General features: G+C 37.3%; 1 protein-coding gene and 1 long non-coding RNA gene across 3 annotated transcripts in view; both read left to right on the forward strand.

Moving 5' to 3' along the window:
• LOC122537333 (probable basic-leucine zipper transcription factor Q) overlaps positions 1 to 21,667 on the forward strand; it is a 197,139-nt gene that overhangs the window by 105,562 nt on the left and 69,910 nt on the right. The gene's annotated exons all lie outside the window — the stretch shown is intronic.
• LOC122537340 lies at positions 1,335 to 21,202 on the forward strand. The gene is made up of 3 exons (XR_006308606.1): positions 1,335 to 1,615; positions 13,536 to 14,131; positions 20,660 to 21,202. It is a non-coding gene; the product is annotated as an uncharacterized LOC122537340 (long non-coding RNA).

Genomic DNA, 21,667 nt, shown 5'->3' on the forward strand with positions numbered 1-21,667 from the left:
CTAATTCACGGGCGGGAATAATTTCTGAGAAACTCGGATGAACAATGTTACTCGAACGATCGATTCTCTCGGGATAATAGCAGTTATCCCGGGCAAAACCGAGAAACTAAGTTCGGTACCGACGAACCGTTTTAGCAGTTACGAAAGCGATACGCGAGCGAGAAACGTGCTGACATACGTCCTTTGTCCGAAACGTGTCGAGTAGCGTTCAAAAATCTCGCGTAATCGAGATTGTGAAAGAAAGGGTCACCGGTGACGTCATTGACGTCACTCGCAGCCAGGCCTTGAGCGATCAATTCGTTTCGGAATGAAACGAAAGAACGGAAACATCTTGCTCCGCCCGCGACATTACACTTGGGGCGGCGTGGTCAAATTTTTGACGTCTGCTGTGCGAATATTGTCGCAGAGCAGTATTGATTTTTCTAAATTTTTCATTTATATCGTAATTTTCACACGTCGATCAGAGACTTAATTATTATTGTTGTTGAGACAACTACCGTTAACGAATGTTAATCGTATCGATTCGGTAATCGCGAGCACACGAATGTTTCTGCGATCCGCAGAGAAACCTGTCTGACGTTGAATAAATTAGCACAGCTAATGGACGTTCGAAATCCTCTTCTCTTCTAAAAAAAAATTTGTAATTACGACGTGCAATCGACACGACACATTAATGAAATCATTGCAAGAGGAAGCTCGACAATTTTACTTATCACCTGCACGACATTATAGAACGGGAGACGATAAGCTCTTTAACTCGACGATGGTTCTCTCAACGATCTCTTCCGTAACTCCAACAGAAAGGAAAAAAGAAAGATAATCTCTCGTCGTACCGACGCAAATCTACCGGAAGAGGCCGACAGACTTCGACATGGTCCTCCTCTCATGCGCTCGCAGTCTCGTCGACGTTATCGTTGGAGAAATCGAGAAGAAACGGCGAAGTGAGAGTCTCGTGAAACGTCTCGTGGAGGAGCATCGGCGGAAGGGTAGTCGCGACGCCAGGGTGAATGCAATTTTCACGAGGTGGCGGTGCAGTTCACCCCGCTGTCGTGTGACCGGCTACACGGACGCAGATCGCTAAGGGAGGAAAGAGAGCGAGGAGGCGAGAGGGACAGGGAGAAAGGCGGTCGCAGGGTAGAGAAAGGGAAAGAGAGAGACAGAGCGAGGGTGGACGAGAGTAAGGGAGGAAGCGACAGGGCGAGTGAGAGAAGACAGAGAGAGAGAGAGAGAGAGAGAGAAGAAGGAGGAGGAGGAGGAGGAGGTGGTGGAACACGTACACGGAAACACACGTACGTACACGAGGAGCGGCGCGCTCAGTAGTGTGCCAAGTGCGCCCAGTGACGTAGGTCAGTGCTCGCGACTACGCCGCTCTCGCGAGCTGCTGATTAAAACTCGCTGTTTCGGCCTCCGATCGCCGTCGCGTCGCGATGATCCCCATTGATAGTTCGCGCGTCGCGTACTGTGCGTCCTCGTCGCCTTTCGTCTTAACCCGGTCGTGGTGGTCACCTTGACACGCGCGGAGGACGAAGGTTAGGTCTGCCGGGGTTTCACCTGCAAGCTGCCGCCGCCAGCTCGTCCGAGCACGGATTTCACGAGCGTGTCACGGTGTCGAGAGGTGAACACACGACTAAACGCAAAACGTACGGAGGTTTCGCGCAGTGGAGGAGTCTACGATTTGACGACCAATCGAGAGTGATGGTCGTAGCAGCGCAGTTTGCGCAGCAGTGTCCGAGAACACGTCGTGGAACGTGTTTTGAAACGAAAGGAATCGAGGTTAAAATCGTAGGTAGGGGAAGAGGGTGGTAATAGGTGGATCCAGGGTTTGGAAATGTGCCGGTAATCGAGCCGTGCGTCCCTTGCAGTGTTTCCGTTCTAGTTTCTCGAAATATTATTTAGAGTTTGATCTAAACGAAATTATAGATAGTGAAACAATTATATCGGAGGACTAAGGATTTTGGATTTTGTTGCTTGGAAATGCAGAAATAGTCGCGATAATTGGGTCGTGTGTGCTCTCTGCGTTTTACGTCGTGTGTTTTTACTGCGGTTCTAATGCACCATCGTCGCAGTAGGTATTTAAAGAGGTTAGGGTTTGATGTAATCGAATGCAACAGTCGATACCGTGGGCTTTGTACTGGAGAGCGTGATGCATCTCTCGTGTTTGAAAGAGCTGGCTGTAACTGTGCCAAGTACAAGCAATGACGCAGGTCGTTGCTCGTGCAAGGGTCATCGCGTGAGTTACTTTATCGCCGCCCGTTACCCGCGTAATGACTCTTTTTTTTTTTTTTTTTTTTTTTTTTTTTTTTTACGCGAACTACTTAGTCGCGGGTTCGTTGAAATATCGGGGAAAGTCGACGTCGACATGGCTGTTAAAAAAAATACGAGGACGAGCCACTTACGAGTCACATTGTCCCATCGCGTGCGCGCGATGCAAGTTACGCGAACAGGGAAATGGAATTTATTGAGTTAGAAAATATGATGCGGTCGGGGACACGGGTGGCGGAGTAGCGCACCGAAATGAATCGAGTACAGCCAGTGATACAGGTCAGTGTTCGGGGCGACCATGCGTCTCTCAGCTCTTTCCCTTTCTCTCTGCCTCTCCCTTTATTTTTTAATTCCAAGCACTTATCTCTCGAAACTTTTCCAACAATTTGCCCCAACTTTTATTGAAATTACTTCGATGCAAACACTTGAAAAAAAATATATATATATATATACAGTATTATATAGACGTGCAGATGTTGAAACTTTTCGAGCGAAATAATTCGGCGTTCGATTACGCAAGTAACTGTAATCGAACTTTTGTCCTAGTTTCGCGAAGAAAAACGTGATGATATTAAACGTTCTGATATTAAAAAAGAAAAAAAAAAAAAGAAACGAAACGAACGTTCAATGGAAAGGAAACTTCAGTGGTACAATTTAGTTAAAATGATCGTAAATTTTAGTTTCACCGCGATCTAATCGTTGTTTATTACCGTTCTCATTGTTGGAGCAGATGCTGCCATTATCAGATTAATTACTCGCACATTGTCCTTGAAGTTTTAATAGTATGCAAAAGTTAGTTATATCGACGAGTCGCTGCTGCGTCAGCGTGCAACTTTCCGCGGGCTGCAGCTGTTCCATGGAAATTCAGGCGCAACGTGACGCTGTTGCAACAATGCCACTTCTTCGTGCACGCCGCGTGGTTTACACTTCTAATCCGTCTTCCTACGCGAATCGAGGCTACAACCCTGATGTACAACTAGTTTACATATCTCTGCGATGTTTGTTGAAACGAAACCGAATGATTTCGTATCGTGTCGAGCTTAAACGATCTTTGAGATAAAATATTTGCAAACACTTATTCCGATGAAATTATTTAAAACACAAACGTTCCAAATATATATATATATTTCTTTCTTTGTTCAAATTCTTCAAATCCTTCAACTTCTCATTTTTATATGATACAGTAATTCTTTTTCATAAATATCTCTTTTCTGCAAATTTTTATTAATGCAGCAAGTCAATATTACTGATTTTGAACGATTGATTTTGATTAATAGTATGAAATTCGAAATTTTTACGGATGATGATGAATTTTAAAATTGGCAACAATTAGCAAGCACTTTCATTGACGAGAATTTTGCACTTTGAATTATAAAATGGTACGAATCGTTCAGTGTTAGAAATTGTACAATTTGATAATTAATTTAATAACTGATAAAATTACTATGGATTTGTCATCCCTTTCAAGAATTCTGTAATTCCTGCAAACAGTCATTTAATGTGAAGAATTCCGTAACCAAATGTCCGAATAGAATTTTAATAGAATTCGATCATCAGAAATTCTTGGATGTATTGTTAAAACTGTTGATTCCGTGAGTACAGTGAAGCAACGTTGTGTCAACATTGGTGTTCTTTATGGCTTTCTTTAACGTTGAACGCGTTGATATGCAAATTTTCCACGTCGTGAAATACAGTTCGTCAGCGATCAGAACGTGGCTCATTACGTGCATCGCGTGCGCTGCAATTTTTATACTCGCTTAAGAAGCAGTTATCTTGACGTTTGCCATCTAATGTCGGCTTTTATTTGGTACGAGCCACAGGAAACGTTCGATTGCATAATTCATCCGTTCTATCGATTCCCACCGCGATATATAAACATAGTAGAAAGGTTTGTTTTCTTAACCGATCGGCTTGATCTACTTGCAAGAAGCAAACACAATCGATCCGGCATTCTTTTGAGATATTCCTCGTGACACAAAAAAATTCGACTTATATTCGACTTACAGTTGGTGAACTTTTTTTCATTCAGCGATCGTTGATGACTGAATTCCTGTTGATCGAATCTACTTGCATATCCGAACATGTGCCTTGTTATTCGAACGAGAAATTATAGCAAGAAGGATCAGTAGATTTTTATCGTGTGAACTTGAGTTTACGTGAAATTTGCATAAAGAGAGTTTGTAAATAATTATGTAGTTGCGAGAAATTTGAAATCAAAATGTCTCCTGCTTTCTCGTCTTTTTTTGATAGAAATTAAATTTATTCAGCAGATTCTGTTTGATGAGAAAATTTTGCATCAGTAAAATTCTGGCTATTCAAACTGTCACTTATTTTCATTACCAGAATATAAAATTCTGCAGTGTACTATTACTGGAATTGCATTGCAACGTTAAAAGATTAAATAATTAAGATTTAGGATGAAGCTCCACTACTAATTTTATGACAGTCGATGAAACGCTTCACTTACTTTTTAATAAATCCAACAATTCTCCATTTACTATTTTTAATGACAATTTTATTGAGATATACCTCCGCAGTATAATATACGTACACAATCGATCCAAAATGTTTAATACGATAATAAGATAAAGCTTTTATAATAACTTTTTTTTAGCGAACGAAGTAAATCTCCCGTACCTTTATAAACAAATCTATCCAAATCCAACTACGAATCCACAGTCGAAAAAATAAATCTTCGAACTAGCAATTTTTTCTTTCAAAGTATAAATAATTTTCACGAGATGTCGCTCACGTTAGGTAACAAGGTCGTTTCCCAAATCTTCCACGTGGGCAGATCGGATTTCCGGCCAGCTGGGCGGATTTCGCGTGAAAATTATGCTGATCTCGTTCTAATATTATGACGACAGCTTCGAATTCGGCCGGGCCAGCGAAGCTTGTCGTTCCTGCAGATATCGATCCACGTTCCACGGCTTGTCAAGCTAAGCTCGCGAGTTTGAGATTTCTACGTGGACGTGCGAATTTATCGGCTGCCCGGAATATATATACGCGATCCTGACATTTATCCCATCGAGTGATGATCTTGCTTCCAGCCGTCGCGTTCGAATAATCGTAAAAATTATTTCCGCGAGTATCATCACGGACTTTAAATAATTGAAAGTCGAACTGGGAAACGAACAGACATTCTTTCGACACTGTGTCTTTTCTCTCGGTGATACTTTATCTTTGTCTCTGATAAGAAATCTAGTAACAGTTTCTCTAATTTTATTCAATGTATTCACTATCGTAGTTGACTCGATAAGATTAAGCAGATCTCCTCTTATATCTTTATCATTCTTCCAAGCGTTAATCGTTAACTGGTGAATGAGTTCTTTCATACTCCAAATGTCGTTTCGAAGAATCCGTTTAGAATATGAATTCCTTGTCTAGGAATTTTGTAAATTCATTAACGTTAGAACTACCGACTACTATTAAATTATAATATTTGTAGCAAAGAAATTAAATTACGAAATTAAGGTACGAGAAAACGTTAATGATACGGTAAAGAACACAAGCTTCTATTAATGTGTTTTGTTAAAAATTACTCGTGTCTAAAGATGTACTGTTATAAATATACAAAATTTCCATGGAAAATTATAAATTGATACAATTTGATCACTTTGGCAGTTTTAGTGTTGAGAAACACTTGAGTTTAATTTTAGGCCTACGTATAGATAATTATAAATCTATTTTAACAACCAACCAATGAATTAAATTGAGAAGAAACGCGTCTATTTGGAAGAAGTTGAAACATTTGATGATTCTGTATCTCGTTGATAGGGAATCTGGAGCAGCGAGACGTTTCTCTAATTTTATTCACCGTATTTTTTTGATTTTCTATTCGCCACTGGAGCTGAATCTATAGGATTAAGCGGAAATTGTCGTTTATCGTTCGTTTAAGCGGTGATCTCATTAACGGTCTCTGACTGGCTAATGAGCTCTTTTATTCTCGACGTTGTTTCAGAGAATTCGTTTAAGATAATATTCATCTAGAATAATGAATAAGAAACGCTTAAGTTAATGAAACGCTTGAAATATTCGAGCAATTGGAGCAATACCTTGTATGGTGGTACAGTACCGGCCAAAAGTTTGAATAAATTTTCATTGCATTTATATTTCATACTTTTTTTAACGTCGTGCCATATTTATTGTTTATTTTGAACGTGGGACAAATTTGTATAGTGTATTTAAGTATTTACTTATTTCCAATGGGTTTAACGGTACGCAAGTTTTGATTTTGTTAAAACAAGAAATAGTGTTTGTCGAATAAACAAAATTAGTGTTTACGATAGTTTATCATTTTTAGTGTGTCTTACCACAATTTTACAATCTCACAATTTCTGTATATTTTTTTGTAGTTAATATATAATAATACACATGTTCATTTCCAGTGCACGATGTACTAAAATACGTACTGCAGGCAAACACTATTGATATCAAAAATCCGTACTGATATTAAGAGTTTTACGTATTTCACGCATAGAATGTATTCGCAAACTTGCAGCTGGTAGTGTACGTGTGAATTGTATTAACAACAGAACAGAGAGGTAACAGTGGGATGCTATGAACGTCGACACGGAGTGCAGGTCACAGTTGGTTGGGAAATTGCCAGTATAATTTCGTTGGATCTGATACGGAGGATAGTGCAGTGGAAACCGAAAGAAATAAAATGGAAGGAGAACAGGGATTACTGGATGTGTTAAGAAAGTCGAGGAAGAAGAAAATAGAGAAATAGCAGTTCAGTCTGTTCAATCTTTTATTTTACTTTTAGCTACTGTTTTAAATTAACTAATTTTTATTAGATCATCTTTTACCAATATCTATTACTTAAAATTTCTTTACTTATCTTTATTAGATCACTAAGACTCAGGAATGAAATATATATCATTCATTAATATGTTTGAGTCTCTAGAGTTACGATATGTTTCATTCTTCCATATGTATGTATACCCCCACTCAGAAATGTTAGAACAAGTGCTATATTTGTATAATAAAAATGGTACAATAAGTATAAGTTGTATACAACAAATAGAATATTTGCAATATAAATTATACAATATAAAACTATGAATTATATACAAAATGTATAATATAAATTATTGTATTTACAGTAAATACAATATATACAATATAATTAAATACAATAAATATAAACCATACTTTGCACAGTAAAGATTCTGTCAATATGTTAATATATTATAATACGTACATATAAAATACATTTATTTACATTTTAAATTAAAATTAAATACAGTACGTGCAATATAATTAAATTAAATAAATATAAAACGTACTTTATATGTAATAAAGGTTCTCTTAATATATTAATATATTGTATTATTGTATCATTACAAAATATGTATACACGACAATTCACGATGAACACTGGATGTTAAAAATAAAATTGTTCCAAGATTTTTGAGCGGGAATGTATGTACGTACATAGATCTGTGCATATTTCAAACATCTTACAATCAAGTTAATAGATTAAAATTGATAATTTTCTCATAATAGAAATTCAAAGCGAGAACTTCACTCGAATGATTCAATACTTTACTAACATTGCTAATGTTACATCTTCAAAACAATCGAATTTCTAGTTCATTAACCAAAAACAATTAACCCAATTCCGATTCGATGCCACTTATTGCCCCGCTTGTTAATTGACAACGTTCACCAATTAACGCGACATTAATTCAGCGAAACGCGTGCGCCCTCCGAAGCGTGTGAGCATGGATTGATGCGCGATTTACGCTGCGCCGGATTCGATCGTCGCCAACGATGCAGCCAGCCAGAATCGCGATAATGAATGATAACAGGTTCAATTCGAATAGCCTTTCAGTCTCGAATAGGCCGGCTCTTTAACGTTCGTTCGCGTAGATCTTCAGCTAGCGAAATGACAATTGTACGCGCACCGCGCGGCATTAAACGCGAGCATACTAATTATCATAGTGGCACGGAAATGACAAGATGCGTGCACTTCCTCTTTCTGTTGAATAAAGCAGAGATCTTTGCTTGATGTCGTATTTTTCTTTTTTTTAATCGCTTCGTCTCCGTGTGGCTTCAGCAAGTTCTCCTTCTGATTTGTGATTTCGTGAAGTTTGATATATTGATGATTATTCTCACGTATATGGAACCATTTTGTTTTGACATAATCAAGCATCTACATCTAATTGTTCAAGTTTCTGAAAAAAAAGAGCTTACATCACTTCCAAAGGAGTTTATATGCACGTATAGAAATCCATTGATTGAAGAATGAAAATAGCATCAATTGTGTGTCTGACGCGAACGGATTCATTCTACTGGCTAGCTCAGTTTGCCAATTTCATTAATAATAACAATTATCGTTATCATATTGTAACATTATATATTAACATTTGATATTTAATTTTATATTTATTGTAATAATATAATTATTATATACATGATATAACATATATATTAACAATTTACTCTCATTGAAGAGTGAAAATATTTCATTGAAAAAATTCATTTCTAATAATTGTTACGGGCTCGAATGGAGTCCGTGCAATCGATTATTAGACAGTTTTCCGTGGGAAGGGTTAATATGACACGGAAACTTTTCAAACTTTGTTCCGGATGGCGAGCAGCGAAATTCCCCGGGAATTTTAATTGTACGAGCGATCCGTAAGATGGATAACGGTCGTGAGACTTTTCTTGGGAGGAGCAAGAACGGAGAGTTCTCCTCGAGAGATAAAGAAACAACTTCGAATTAATGCCATCGTGGCCTGTAACGCTTGAACTTGTTCACGATGAAAAAAAAAAAGTTAGAACGGTTTTAGTTGTCGCGGGCGCATCGAGAAACGGGGAGAGCCTTCCCGCCAGGGGCGACACCCCCAAAGTGCCCCAAGAACTGCAAATTGTTCTTTAACAACAACTCGAGGCTGCCAGATGACGTTCTCATTGCTGTTCCTGTTCTACGTGCTGTTACAAAACTTTCGGGAATCGTACTGGAGACGTGCAGTTATTAAATTCGAAATTTATTTGACACTCTGATCACGCTGTTTGAGAACTTTGTGCGAACGGCGAGGAATATTACAATCTGAAATATATTTAAAAATATTGAGAAAGATTAATTTCTTATATGTGAGACTTGGTATTCAAGCGCACACGGCGTATTGAACTGGCTTCGAAAGTTTGCAATCTTTTTGGAATTTTTCTATGTATTAATTCTGGTAAAATATACTTTTCAATAGAAATATTCTCTATTATATAGTAAAATTAGTTACTTGCCAAGAAAGAAAGAATATCTTCTAAGAGTCTTAAAAATAAAGTGTTCAATTTCGCACATTCGAAAATATTAATAGAAACATTATATTAAACATAAGTCGTTCCTCTGTCGTAAATGATGTCATTTTATTTTTTATTATTGTGTTCACATTAATTACGTATTGTAAATATTTATAAATTGTATTCTTCAATCGTTTTTCTTCAAGAAACTTCACAATTGTCCACAAATCTGCAATACTAATCGAGACTCGATAGAACCGTGTTTGTCATTCGCTACTCTTGCCCACGTCGGCGTTTATTTTCTCGAAAGAAAAACGAGAGTGGAAAGATGACAGGCGACGTCCATTTGCCTTTCACTTACTTTTAGCGCGGTACCAATTTCCGCGATGATGATGGTAGTATTGAAAGCGTCCATCGATTATTTTCTACTTCGCCGACTGTAAGCAGAAACGGACGGTTCTCCGAGTGTAATCAACACGTCGTCATCCGTCAATTCGTTTCCACTTTCCCACAATTACGGGGCCTTTACATATGTCTCTTCCTCCCCGAGTGCTTTTCGGTCGAAGATTGAAGTCTGCTTTCCAAGTCCTTTGATCTCCTACTCTCTTCTTGGACGCCGCAATGCGAACGTTTGATATAACAACTCGATGACGGCGACGTTTCACGTTTGTTTCATGTTCGAGACTCTTTGACTTCAGCCTTCCCGACAAGGCACGTACATCGTTTCATCTCGGAATTCGGTTTAACTCCATCCTCTTTTCAGTTCTCTGATTGATTCAACAGACTCTTCTCTTGCTATTTCTTTCGAAAAAAGAAATGTTCTTCTTGTTGGTCGTTAATTCAGTTTTTTAATCTTACGATCTAACTTGCGATTATTTCAAATATTTTGTATAACTTGGATATCTAGTAATTTTCAACTTGAATATTTTGGATATTTCATGATTTTTTTTTTTTTTTAATTGTGCGTGTTTTATGCACTTTAAAATTTCGTACAAATGCATAAAAATTTTAGAGTGCAATTATAATGTACGTATAATGAAGTAGAGATTTGGCACAGCGCGGCGCGTTGAGCCAGTCAGTAGAATGAGCTCGTCTGCGTCAGACACAAGTGACAGACTCGGAAAGCAGCGCTGAACATTATCAACTTTTTTAATCATCCTGCAATTATGAATCACGTTTCTTCTCATTTTTGTTTATCTTTACTTATATTATTCACTGTTCTTCGAAGATATATCTTATAATAATAGTAATATATATTGCTAAAAGGATATGTCCAACAAGATACAGTAAAAATAAAAATTATGGACAAAGATATATGCGTCATAATGTTGAAAGAACATTCAAGAGAAAAAGTTATCAATATATTGGCTAATTAATTTACTAATCTTATTTATGGGTAATTGATTGTAATAATTTTAAATAAATGCAATTTTACAGTTCTCAAAGGTAGATAGGATGTTACAGAATATAGGAGAATCTTATAAACAACGAGTCAAGAAATTTCAAAAATTTTATAGATTGGCACAGAATTTGATCTTTATTCCATGGTAATCTGATTATGATTTATTAAAATTTCTTGCAATAAATATTAAAATACTAAAATTCTCGCAAAATTTCCACGTTCTTATAATTACAGTTTTTGCGATCTGATCGTTGCAAAGTAATTATTAGCACTTTGATTGCTTTTACCAGACTTGCGTAATTTTCAATGATAATAATAGATATAACTGTTTCTACGAAGCTATAAAAAAAACTATATATATAAAATATTATATATATATAAAATATATTTTAATTAATATATATATATATATATATATATATATATATATATATATATAAATACTGAGACAAAGACAAATCGGCAAATGTTCCGAAGATGTATTAATCACGTTGTTAATTAAAAACGTCGAGCACTGCAAATTCATTCTCGAATTTAACCTGTTGATCGTTAAAACGATCCTCTCGATGGGAATATGTCGTGAAGTGAACGAGGGATCGATCGAGTATTGACGAAGAAGGAGAAGAGACGCAGATCGACCGTAATTCGCAACTATCCCCCCATGAACGACGAGCCAATTGACCCCCTTGTCCGTAAGTTAGCGCCGCTTATGCGCTCGCCGCTAATTAAGGACGGCACGTCGACTAGCGGCACTCGCTGGTGCAGCTTAATGGAAATTAGTCCTGCCTCGCGATTTCCAGCGTCGCGCATCGGTCCTCGTAGTCTCATTAGTTCGTTCGAGCGTGTCGCTGGTCTCGACCGTTCCTCCGCAGTCGCGAATAATTCGATTGCACGTGCTCGTGCTCCTATACTCGAACGCGTTCTCAAGCGCGTTCTCGACGCGGTCTTGTTGTAATTACACCGACGTCCGGCGCGCACCCACTTCCTTTCACCTGATCGACACTCGTCGAAATTACTCCACGAGAGTTGAATCCACCGATATCGTGCAAGGAACGCGCTGTATCGTCGCTGCGATTTAAATGGTGTGAGTGTTTTATAAATTTTTTTCTTCAATTCTTTTTTGTTTTCTTTTTTTTTCTCTCTCTTAGTCTTTGAACATTGAATGATTTAATTGCAGAGGGAAGAAAAATCGAAGTGGGTCTTGTTTGGAGTTGGGGGAATTATCGTTGTGCCGTGATCAATGTCTTTGAATATTGTACGATGAAATTCTCAAAGGAAAAGGGATCGTAAAGTGACTGTTTGGATTTTACTTGGAATTTTTTAATATAATTAGAGACATCTTATTGTTAGAGACTCAATTGTAAGTTTTTGTTATTACTCAGTGATTAAACACTGGAGAGAAAAGTCAAATTGTAACAGGTGTTGTTTGGAGTTTGCTCACGACCAGGAACGCATGCAACAGTTTCTCTGCTTTCGAGACTGGTGATGACGTCTTGTGTACGTCATCGATGCGTATCCAATCAAAGTGATGACGCGGTATACGCGTCACGTGAATAGATTAGATAGATAGATAGACGTGTTATCGTTATCGGTCAGTGTTGGAGAAGCAGCCGGAGAATTATGATCGCGTAGACGATAAACATTCGTAATACAAAAATAAAAACAAAAGAATCTAATTCACAAAATCTTTTATTGATCGTACTTCTGAAAATTCACAATTCTACGTGAAAACGTGTGATAATTTAGTTCCAATTTTGCTCGTGATATATCAGGGGATGAAGTTTTTCTTCGTATATTTCTGAAAATTACCAATTTTGGATAATGTTACTTGTAGGAGGACAGTGAAAATGCAGCCAGTGAAAAGTGTCATCGTGTGTAATTAACGAGAGAGTGAATCCCGTTGACTCAATTCTTGCGTATTAAATTTCCTGTAATTTTCATCTCGAGGGCAAAACTTGCAGTTTTATCTGCCGCAAATGGATAAAATTTTCCTCCCGATTTGACAAATACTCCGGTGCGGCGCACCTTAGGGGATATTGATTTTCTTCTGGGTTCCGATGATAAGCGGGGTAACTTTCGGTGGTTTTGCACCCTTTCTGCTCACGGTAACTGCTGCTCCACCAGTGCATTCTGGTCTTGGTCGATTTGCGAATTTCTGTGTTACCGACTTCTGCACGTGGTGCGTTCATAGTCGAAGAGATGTCGTCTGTTTGTTCGTGGTCTTTTGAAATTTCAACCCCTAAGCGTAACTCCTAGAAATTTAAATTTTTATAATTTTCATTTGTTATATGAGCAAAAAAAAAAGCAGCAGTTTGTATCATATAATGGGTATAAATCAATTTCTTATGTATTTAAACTTAAAGCTTAGCTTATATTCTTACTTGTGCAGAAGTGGTAGATACAATTTTACAATCGTTCACATAAAAATAAATGTAACATACTTCTCTATTACTCTCTATGTCTTATAAAATTTACTTCATTCTTCGTATATCACTTTTGCATCAAATGCGCCCGTAATGTTGTATAATATCAAAACACTGTGTTTTAACTTCAAATCTTCTTAATGACAAGTCCACTATTATCTTATAGAGGTCAGGTTAATTTGTTAACTATCCAAATCTAGATCGCGAAAGGAGGACGCATCAGCATAATTAATTTACGCACCCTCGTCGTAAACACGCCGTTGAAGAATGGCCTAATAAAAGACTTGTCCAGCTTAGCGGACTGTAAAATATCGTAACGACGTTGAGAAGCACCAGACAATAAAAACAATCACTGCCCGTGAATTTGTAATAAACTTTCTATCGCGCGTAAACAAATTTCGTATCGGTCGTCGTCATTTCAGTAGCGACGAAAATTATCCAAAACGATCGAAGGAGCGTGTAGACACGAAGGACTTTTTTTTTCATGACACTACTGCTAGTTTAGACAATGGTGTAAGAAAACGTGACTCGAACAACTGGTGGGTGAACGAGTGGTGAATACATGATCTAACACGAAACGAAGCGTGCGAAGGGTGGAAAGAAAGAAAGGAAATAATCGTGAAATAAAAATACTGAATATTCGTCGAATATGCCCCCGACGACACCGACAGACTCAGCCATGTGCTCGCTCTGTCCTCGCTCGAAGAAGGCTCAACATCCCAAGAAGCTTGTACGATTCGACTCAATCGTCGATACGTTCTCCATTTCCGATTCGAACGCCATCACCAATCAGAGGGTAAGAAGAAAATTAATTTGTAATAACTCGTGAAAAGTTCTATCAAATGCTCTTCTTATTTTTATCCATTTATTTATTTCAGGCTGTCAGATTTTATTCTTATTTTCATCCATATTTGAGACGATCAGCTTCGTCACTTGAAGCGTAAAGAAAAATGTTTAAAAAAAATTACAAATGTTATTTCCGAAAATTCACCATTCAAATTATCTTCAGTCCAACCCGATTCAAATTATCCGCAATCATTCATTCAACAAGTAGAATCGCAAGAATAAGTCTTTCGTTTCTTGAGACGTTAAATTAATTGACTGCCTGATTAATGAAGTTGAGAACTTCCCGCAAAATGGAGTCGGGCAGTTTGAGGGACTCGTTTATTCCTTCTTTGTTTCATGTTTAATAGGATTTATAGCAATTTCTTGCCGTGGATATTATGAAATCATTCGAGCCACGAATAGAAATGAGATTTAACATTTATAATTATACAAACGCGAGATCAAAGAATCGGTGGAGCCCTGTGTTTGAATAAGCGAGTGTTTGTAATTTGGCGAATTTAGCTTCCATTAAACGCGGTTAATGTAGCATGTCGATTACTCCTTTACACGTCATCACGTGATTAATTTTTCGATTGTGTATTATTTATTTGACCCCCTTAAAGCAAGAACCATTGGATAGTAATTACTGATTCTCATTACATTGTTCATGTACTACATTATTCATATATTTTCGCGCGTAAATGTCACGCTCTATCGTTTCCGCGTTGTCATCACTTTTCGAATTCCGTAAATCGTATTGTAAAATATGCACATAACCGAGTAAAAAATATATATACTATATATATATATACTATATATTTTTTACTATAAAAGTAAAAAAAGAATATATATATATATTAATAAAATATATACATATATACATATATTATATTACTATAAAATAAATATATACATATATATTATATTACTATAAGAGTAAAAAATATATATATACTATATAAATACATATAATAATCGAATAAGGTCTTATTTTATGTACATATATTTATATTTATATATATGATATATTTTTATATTTATATTTATATATATATATATATATATATAATATATTTTTATATTTATATTTATATACATACATAAAGAAAAGGATGTTCCAAACTTCTGAACGGCTGAATCTATATTTAGATTTCTCTGACGGATTGTATCCGACTCTAAGCACAAAGTATTACCAAAGCAAACCTTCCAATCTTTCGTTTCAAATGCACCTTTAACATATTCAACAATTCCGGCCAATGTTTCCCGTGCTTTAAAGAAAACAGAGCCATCCTGGTCCTGTTCGACGAGTTCTGAGCTCTCCCTTTCTCTCTCTCTCTCTCTTTCTCTCTCTCACTTTTGACCTGATTGAAACTCATGCTTCACCGAGCTGCTGGTAAATCACCGTGGCCGCGTGAAAAATTCAGCATGGCCGCGGGGGACGTTCCCCCATGCACAAAGTTCCGTGATACGTAGCAGAAAACAGGCCGAGCCTTATCGCAGTGCCTCCGAGGTCGGTGGCACGCGGCGAAAAAAGAGCTCGCGACTATAGTCACTATCTTTACGACTTTTCGATCGACGATGAGGCGAATACTGGGCCACGTTGTACGAGCTTCCAGAATAAATAGCGTTTTGCGAAGTCAAGCGATCGCGGAAAGCTTCTTTCTCAGTCTGCTTGGACCGATCGAGAGTATTTCTTCGAGAGTATTAGAGATGTCGCTCGAAATATATTCGGTTCGACAATCGATTCCATTAATGGCTCTAAGAGACGAGTTTCATTCGCTTATCTTTGGTAAATTTTTGGAAAATTGGACAAACGTTGCTTGAAATGTGTATTCTGTTTAAAATTTCATATCAGAAGGACGTAACGAGCTGCAGTTGCGCCTCTTTCGTTCAAAATTCAACGTGACGAAGAGGCCCGCTGCGATCGTGAATATTTCAAATCAGAATCAAGCAGAGACGTGTACACAAGATGGTGAAAAACTGATACGATGTTGATCTACAAGGTTTCGTTTCTGAATTACTCATGTTCTTGTAAAGAACAATCCTCTCAACGTTCGACAATCGTCTGAACATTTAAATTTCTATTAAATCACTATCGACAGTGATTTAATAGAAATTTACATTTATACAATTTTTACATTTTATTCTATCAAATCACTATCGACAGTGATAAATGTAAATTTCTATTAAATCACTATCGACAGTGATTTAATAGAAATTTACATTTATACAATGTAATTTTATTTATTATATTATGATCGTGACATTTTATCTATTACGTGACGCACAATATATGATGTATATGCTATGATGTATATGTTGAGAAATCGCTAGTCGAAATCACGAGCGATGTAACTCCGCGGAAACTGAAAAACCTCTGATCTGTTCGACAATCCTTCCCGGGCCTTCCGTCGAAATCGACGAAACGGATAAAAGGTAGGCGTGGTTTCGAAACCGGTCGTCGTCAGAGAAACAGCAGGTGGCCGATAATGTCCTCCGGGAAAGCTAAACCAACCGCCATTCTTTTATGATAATACGAGTCCGTGTGCCCGTCCCGATATCCACCAAATGTAAATCAGCCAGCCGACTTTCCCGATTCCGTACTCTCGATATTCCACCGCCTATATTTTCACCATCTGCGTCTCTTCGTTCTCTTTCTCCTTCTCTCTTTCGAATTTATTAAAATACTTCAGCTGTTTGTTTGTCTTGTCCCGGGGTTGAATCCAAAAGACATCGATGGTAATCGGTTTTCCATTTGATTATCGAAGGATACTTGTTACATGCTGATCTTTTCGATAAGTGCTTCTTCTTCTTTTTTTTTTTTTTTTGTACTTGATATTATACTAGAAGTGTTAATACGTAATTTTTCACAAACATTTGATAGATTTATTATTGTTAAATTGTATTGCTGGACGCAAGTCGAATACTTCTGCTGTATCATTGTGTCTAGTATAAGATTCCATACTTCTGGTGTATTATGACAAATCGAGTAATAATCGATAAGTTGAGAAAATTAATAGAAGATAGTGTAACAAATCTTGTTTACACGTTCGGCTTGAAATTGGATATATTGACGGAAGAATAAGAGACAAATCATCAACAGCGATTTACGAAATTTGTTGGAATTCCTTCAGTTTTCAGGACACAAGAATGAAATTTAAAAATATCTAAAAATTAAGTATTTTACTTTTAAATAAAAGAATATTCTTCTCTTAGATGCTTTTTACGTCCAACAGCACAGCTGTAGATGTGATGAAATGTTATAATTGATATTATCGTAGAGAAAAAAAATTTACTTCACTTCAAGTTTTACAAATAGTGAATACTATATATTTTGCTATTTATTACATGCATTTTGTGCACCTGCACACCTTTAAATTCCCCACGGATGCATTAACATCCGCAACCTTGAGAATTTGAGCGACATTTTGCAAAATATTGGTACTTCGTCCCTCCTGCGTCGTACAGTTTCACATGATGTATAACTCCCACTTTTCTATTATTTCTTTAATAAAAATCTTCCAACTTAATCCCCGGTAGGCCAAGTAACTCGAAGGATTCATAAGCTCAGTGCTTCCCGTTTCTAGGCAGAATATCCCGCGGAGAATGAAACCGAAAACGGAACGTGGTTGACTCTCGCAAGTCTCAGACGACGAAAACTGTTTCGATGAGCGGACAGATGTCGTCGAACTAATTTCGTGATGGTTGCTCTCGAATTGCAATTGCGTTGCATGAAGTTGCGCTCGAAATTGCAAATCTCGAACAGTGAACGATGCTTCGAGCGTTGTTCACAGGATGATCCGCTTGCTACTAAAGACTGATAGATAGCCAGGCAGTGTTAACGACAAGATTACAATCGATCGTTCTCGAGCATCCCTCTTACGATTGATGCTTACCCGTGTCACTTCCAGCTGACTGATGACGATTCACCCCGATAGGCTTCTGCTTTACTCGATGGTAGGCTTCCTAGGAAGTGACCTAAGTAACCAGCGTGTGACGGACGAGGTGCTTACTTATTCAGACTGTTTCTGCAATCGTGGCTACGAACCACGACTAAACGATCAATGACTTACGAAACGAAAGAACAGTAGTTTCCCGTTTTTCAGACTTAAAAAAAGAAAATCGAACTTGAGCCCTCTGAGTTTCCCCCAATTTTCAAATAAATATTTTAAAACTTCTCACCTGTATCCAAGAAATTCTTTCTTTCGATTGTTAACGAAATTTGACTTTCCATGGGATATCGTAAAAGTGTTGGCTAATTCAGAACTGAACCACAATTGAACGATTAACAATTGTTTGGGAAACATTTATCAATGCACTATACATTCGAAACGTTTTTTTAATATCGCGAATCGGCGATTTCTCTGATTTTCTTTCACAGTTCGACTTGAATTCTACACAATGCCACTTAACGTCTTCACTCCACGAATCTCGCGAGGGAAATAAAACCAAAGAACGTCACCTTGACTTCTTGGCACTCGGGGGAGGATGAAAGAGATCGCGACGCAAAAATCGAGCGAGTCGTATCCTCTCCCCATCCAAGAAAGGGATCAGGTGTAATCCTCTTGACACGGGATCGGCTAACACTTGGAGCGGTTCGAGGAACTCTCGAATAACAAAGAGTCTGTCGACTGACACGGATGGAGGGGATCCTCCCCTGTTCAATCTCGAAACTCCTCGATTATTCCTGCACCATCCTTTCGAACTTCTTTTTTTCGAATTCACTCGCCTTGTTCACTGTCGTTTTCGATCGTTCGCGATTTACTATCTGCGTTTGAACGTTTGATTAATTTAATGGCCCTCGGCCATTTATAAACAGACAATAACCTTGTAATCGGTATTTTCAAAAAAAGAACATTTATCTACATCTGCTATACGATGTACATTTTGTAAATCCAGTTTCATGTTAGATTTAAAAGTCTCTCGAGAAAGCTGATATATATACTCTGATATATGCTCTTTTGTCCAGTATTTCTCACATGCTATTTATATGAACGTTCATACATTGCTCTAATTGATCTGTATACTCTTTTCGCTGACGTGTTTTGAAAAGATGCATATTCATTTGCTAGTTTTTCGTTAACAACATTAATTGACCAAATTTCGGGGAATTTAACTAGACGTAGATTCTACTAGAATCATAAGTTAGTTGAGGCATGTCTGGTGTCCGAATATTTTAATTATTTATTTAATATTAAGTTATTTGATTAAATGCACGTATTAAATGAATCTTTGTATATTTGTTAAATAGAAACCTTTTTCTATCTCTTACATACTTACGTAGAATACAAAGCACAATGTCTGAACTATTTTTGTAGTCAATTGTACTTTGCACAAAGTATTTGTCTCTTTACGACCAACGTGTAATACTTACCTCCATTTTGAGAGTTAATTTATTCGAAAACTCGCGACCCGTTTGTTTGTTTGACCTGTTGTCAGTTTGCACCGCGGCGATCGATCACGCGAGTGCGCCTCTTTCTCGTCGTAACAATCGAAAGGTGGCTTTCACCTCCTGGCTGACTATAATTAACAAACGACCTGGATAATCAGGCGACGTTGTTAGAGGCTGAATTATTCCCTGGGTCTACGAGTCTCCAGCGTGCAATTCCCGATATATCCCCTCTCACGAAATTCTGGTTTGGTTCGACGTAATAACGAGAGACGATGAAAATGACACGACGGGAAATAAATTCAAATTCCGGCGGAATTTATCGCCCAGCCGTTCTCCCATTTAGGTTAATGTAACAGCTCGTGTAATGTACAGCCGATTAATTTTGATAAAATGGTATCGCGATGTTGGCATTATTGTCCGCCATATATATATGGGCAGCAATTTGTGGAAAAATGACAGGAGAAACAAGAGAAAGAAGCTAGAAGGTAGATGAATATTCGTACACGTTCGAATATTTCAAACCGGTATATTTTCCTCTCGAAACGGAGGATCGCGTTCTCGGTGTATACAGGGTGTCGTGTAACTGATGATCAAAAGTCACGTAACTGGTAGTTACAAGAAGAATATAATTCTGCATGAGAAAGATAAGGCAAAAGGGGGAAATAAATTCTTTTCGCATTAAAGGTTTCAGTTTTCTAGAAATCCAAGTTTTCCGGCTTACTTTTTCACGTACACAATCACTCTTTGCCCGTTCGTGGCACCCTGTACACTCGCGTTTAGTTCGATCGTCATTCACGGTCTCGGTGATTAAGAGGAAAGTTGAAAATTGCGAAATGCTTCGCTGTCCGCTTGGTTTTTTGGTTTCAAGTACTAAAGCTGGCTAAAGGGAACAAATGAAACCCTTGACAAACGTTCCTCGTACGTCTTGACCTACCTTTTTCTTTAATTTCTTCCAACAGAACATTTTATACGTCCTCCGTGCAATATTTTTCGGGATAAAGTGGCCGTCTCGCGAAACCCTATGTTCATATTTTAGGAAATGTAATATTTCGTTCAATTAATCATTGACTGTCTACTAATTATTTCGTTATTGTTTTTCTGTTACAGGTAAGTTTATTGCCCGAGTAGTATAGTCCCTTCAGCTTTCGCCGTGTTCGTGTAAGTAGCCACTCGTTCGTGAGATCAGAGATTCAAAGGCGTATTTTGCTGTTAGCGTTCGCGAGGGAAAAATGCTGCGTATAAAAATTTTCTAGCGGAGTTTTTTTAGCGAACTCTTTGTCGCGAGATCCCTTTCTCTCTTTCTCTCTCGACTCTTTTTCGGGCGCAAAAAATCATAACCGCAAACCAAAGGGACAACAAACAAAGAAGAAGGAGCGTTTATTAGAATTAGTTGAAAAATAGACGTGCCATGTTTCTACGAAGGCAAAATTAATTTCCTCTCCTACAAAGAAGAATAATATGAGCAGAATGGCACGCTGGCGCTACTTCAAAGGCGGTCCTAATGCCATCTGTTATAAAACAAGAGAAAAATCTTAATACGCAGTTGCCCACGTATTCACTGTGAAATGCCTTTCCTCTTTGTAAAGAGGCTAGACGCGATGATTGTTTTTCGAAAAGAAATTAATTGGATTGCTCTATGGAAGAAACAAAGAAGATAAAGATAATTTGTACTCTTTTTGGCAAACAATGTCTTTTTCATCCTTTGATTTGTAACTTTGGTTAATAACATGGCTCTTTTGAATCTCGCATCTCTGTGTTTTTGAGTTATGAAAATATTTCGAATAAATTTCGTCTTAACGATTATATATATATATATATATAATTTACAGTATATTATTGATCATACAGATACGTATATATTTGAATTTGATTAATTCCAGAGTAAACAAGAATGAATAGAGTTCTACGTACGAAAATTAATGAAAAACATGGAATAAAAATTTTTCCATTTCAGGCTTTGTTTTTAACATCCAAGAGTTTAGCTAAGGACTAGTTTAATATAAATGAAATGCTTGACAAATTTTTAAATTAAAATCTTTGAGAGACGAAACGTTTTATAATAAAACTTTTGTTCGTGACATTCTTCCCTTATTTTCGCAGGCAGAATAACATCCT

Source organism: Frieseomelitta varia, unplaced genomic scaffold (assembly GCF_011392965.1).
Source record: "Frieseomelitta varia isolate USP_RPSP 00005682 unplaced genomic scaffold, Fvar_1.2 scaffold_903, whole genome shotgun sequence".
NCBI classification, from domain to species: domain Eukaryota; kingdom Metazoa; phylum Arthropoda; class Insecta; order Hymenoptera; family Apidae; genus Frieseomelitta; species Frieseomelitta varia.